The sequence below is a fragment of the Sapajus apella genome, unplaced genomic scaffold (genome assembly GCF_009761245.1).
Source record: "Sapajus apella isolate SASKATOON/1434 unplaced genomic scaffold, GSC_monkey_1.0 scaffold31, whole genome shotgun sequence".
In the NCBI taxonomy this organism is placed as follows: domain Eukaryota; kingdom Metazoa; phylum Chordata; class Mammalia; order Primates; family Cebidae; genus Sapajus; species Sapajus apella.
Window position 1 is genome coordinate 5,271,419 of NW_022436971.1, and position 4,073 is coordinate 5,275,491.

The 4,073-nt window shown below is 41.8% G+C and overlaps 1 pseudogene; it reads left to right on the plus strand.

The window, feature by feature from the left end:
* The first annotated feature begins 2,515 nt into the window (after nt 1-2,515).
* Nucleotides 2,516-3,666, plus strand: LOC116561972 (annotated as a pseudogene).
* Nucleotides 3,667-4,073: the final 407 nt, after the last annotated feature.

Genomic DNA, 4,073 nt, shown 5'->3' on the forward strand with positions numbered 1-4,073 from the left:
GGGATTACAAGCATGCGCCACCATGCCTGGCTAATTTTTGTATTTTTAGTAGAGACAGGGTTTCTCCATGTTGGTCAGGCTGGTCTCAAACTCCCAACCTCAGGTGATCTGCCCCTCTTGGCCTCCCAAAGTGCTGGGATTACAGGCATCAGCCACTGCACCCAGCTGGTTCAATAGATATTGTGTGTGTGTGTGTGTGTGTGTGTGTGTGTGTGTGTGTGTGTGTGTGTGTGTATCTCCTGTCTGGAGAATATATACAGTTTCAAATCTATTGATTGTATTCCTCAGGATTCTGTATCCTTAGTTACTTAGAGTCTGCTTGGCTGGTCATTTCTGAGAGAGGTTGTTAAAGTGTCCCACTCTGATGATGGTTTTGTCAAATTCTTCTGGAGGATGTTTGGTGCCAGTCCTGGGTGAGGGAACCAGCAGTCTCTCTCCTGGTCTTAGAGAGGTGCTAGGGCTCCCAGGAGGATGTCACCCCACATAAGGCAAAGGAGCTGCCCTGGCAGGAAGTAGGAAGGTGCTGCTCACGGGACTGGGCTCTCTCTGGCTTCTGTCTCTGGGTTTATGCTCCAAACTCACTTTTAAAATGTGGTATTTTTGGTGTCTCAAGCCATTGCTTTCGTAGAAGAGCTTGGCCTCAAGGGCATGGGCACCAGGTAGGTGCATCTGGGATTCCCCTCCAGCTGCAAGGGAAAGGAGCAGAAGGCCCTGCCCACAGACAGGAGTGTCAATGGCTTGTCAGCAGGCTCCACCTGCTACAGAGCTGGGGCCCCGGAACACCTGTGTTTCTTGGATGGGCGTCAGTTCTCTCTGGGCTCCTGCCAATCAGGCCAGCAAAGTTTGGGGGTTTGTTTTCCCTGTAGCCAGTCAAGCTCAGACGAAGCTCTTCTTGGCAAGCCTGACCTCTTCGGCTTTTCAAGACCTCAGCATTTATGCTCAGGCCTCTTCATGCTCATGACTGTGGGAGAGGGCCAGCAGGAGGGATGCATGACTAGTTGGGGCCACATGAGTGAGGCATAGGAACTCCTCAAAAAACTCTGCTTTGAAAGATAGGGCACTGAATCAGGAAGTGGAGGACAGAGGTGGGGACTAGAGGATGTGGGCACGGCAAAGACAGGAGAACTGGTTTCCTTGGGGCAGCAGAGTGAGCAAGAGTGACAGCCAGATACCCAGGAGAAAGTAGAGGATGAGCCAATGAGAGTCAAGAAAGCACTTGGTGAAAGACAGAAAGCTTTACCCTAAGATCAGGAACAAGACAGGATGCCCGTTTCTGCCGCTTCTATGCAACATTGTACTGGAAGTTCTAGCCAGAGAAACTAAGCAAGAAAAAAAGAGAAAAAAGACATCTAGATAGTAAAAGAAGCAGTAGAGTCATCTTTATTTGCAGATGACATGATCTTATATGTAGATGATCCTAAAGAATCCACAAAAAACCTATTATAGCTAGAAAATAAAAAATAAAAAAACTATTATAGCTAGAAAATAAAAAATAAAAAACTATTATAGCTAATACATGAATTTGACAAAGTTACAGGATACAATGTTAACACAAAAGTCAGTTGTATTTCTATATACAGCACAAAAGGAAAATCAAGAAAATAATTCTATTTACAACAGCACCAAAACCAATAAAATAATTAGAAATGAATTTAACAAAGGGAGGGGAAGACTTGAATATTGAAAACTATGTAACATTGCTAAAAGAAATTAAATAAAATTTAAGAAAATAAAAAGACATTCCATGTTCATGGATTAGAAGACTTAATATTGTTAAAATGGCAACAATCTCCAAATAGAACTACAGATTTAACACCAGGCTTATCCAAATCCCAATGTGATGTTTTTACAGAAATGGAAAAGCTAATCCTAAAATTTATATGGAATTGCAAGGGACACTGAATAGCCAAAGCAATCTTAAAAAGAAGACAAAAGTTGGAGGACTTACACTTCCTCATTTCAAAACTCACTACAAAGTTACAGTAATCAAAACAGTGTGGTACTGGCACAAGGACAGACATATAGATCAACTAAATGGGCTTCAGAGTCCAAATATAAACACAACTGCACTCCAGCCTGGGTAATGGGGCAAGACTCTTGTCTCAAAAAAAAGAAAAAAGACAAAGAAGAATGAAGTTGCACCCTACCTCATACCATATGCAAAAATTAACATAAATCAAAGACCTAAATATAAGAGCACTTACTATAAAACTCTTAATAAAAAATATAGGGTAAGTCTTCATGACCTTAGATTTGGCCACGGATTATCAGATATGACACCAAGAGCACAAGCATCCAAAAATAAAAATAAAATAAAATAAATTGATGAATTTATCAAAACTAAAAACTTCTGTGCTTCAAAGGACAACAGCAAGAGGGTGAAAGACAACACAAAGAATAGGAGATAATGTTTGCAAACCACATATCTTTTAAGGATCTAGTGTCCAGACTATATAAAGAACTCCTACGACTCAACAACTAATAATCCAATTTAAAAATTGGCAGAGGACTTAAACAGGCATTTCTTCAAAGAAGATAGGCAAAAGGACAACAAACACATGAAAATATGTTCAGTGTCTTTTTGTCTGACATCTTAGCGAGGCTGCAGTGTTCACTGATGCTCTCTGAGCTTCACAATGCCACCCAAGGACAACAACAAGAAGAACAAAGACGCCGGAAAGTCAGCCAGGAAAGACAAAGACCCAGTGAGCAAACCCGGGGCCAAGGCCAAAGCCAAGAAGTGCTCCAAAGACAAAGCTCGGGACAAGCTCAATGACTTAATCTTGTCTGACAAAACTACCTATCACAAAAGTCTGTAAGGAAGTTCCCAGCTGCAAACTTATAACCCCAGCTATGGTTTCTTTCTTTCTTTCTTTCTTTCTTTTTTATTGTATTTGGGCTCTGGGGTACATGTGCACATCCTGCATCCTGCAGGATTGTTGCATAGGTACATACATGCCATGGTGGTTCACTGTCTCTATTCTCCACACCCCCACCTCTGTCACCTACGTCAGGCATTTCTCCCAGTGTTATCCCTCCCCATCCTCCCTGCCCTCCCTCCTGCTGTCCCTCCCTTCCTCCCCCCACCTAGCCCTGTGAGTGTTGTTCCCTTCCCTGTGCCCAAGTGTTCTCATTGTTCATCACCCGCCTATGAGTGAAAACGTGGTGTTTGGTTTTCTGTTCTTGTGTCAGTTTGCTGAGAATGATGGTTTCTAGGTTCATCCATGTCCCTACAAAGGACATGAACTCATCGTTTTTTATGGCTGCATAGTATTCCATGGTGTATATGTGCCATATTTTTTTTGTCCAGTCTATTATCCATGGGCATTTGGGTTGGTTCCAGGTCTTTGCTATCTTAAACAGCACCGCAATGAACATACCTGTGCATGTGTCTTTAAAATAGAGCAATTTATAATCATTTGGGTATATACCCAGTAATGGGATTGAACCCCAGCTATGGTTTCTGAGAGACCGAAGATTCGAGGCTCCCTGGCCAGGGCAGCCCTTCAGGAGATCCTCAGTAAAGGACTTATCAAACTGGCTTCAAAGCACAGTGCTCAAGTAATTTACACCAGAAATACCAAGGGTGGAGATGCCGCAGCTGTCGGTGGAGATGCGTGAACAGGTCCAACCAACTGTACATTTGAAAATAAAACTTTATGAAATTAAAAAAAAATGCCCAATGAAATCATTAGTCAGAAATATACCAATCAAAACCACAATGAGATACCCACGTAAATCCATTCAAATGGCTAGTTTTTTTTTTCTTTTTTTTGATTTTTTTTTTTTTTAAGAAAAATAAGAAATGTTGATGAGGATGTTGAGGAACTGAAAACTTCATACCCTGCTCTTAGGAAGGTAAAATGGTGTGGTCATTATGGAAAATTATGCGATGATTCCTCAAGAAGTAAAATAGAATTACTGTATGACCCAGCACTCCACTCCTAGGTATTTGCCCCAAAGAATTGAAGACAGGGGTTCGAACGAACCTCATGCAAGAATGCTCCTAGAGGCACTATTCACAATAGCTTAAAGGTGGAAACAGCATCAGCATCCATCAATGGAAGAACGAA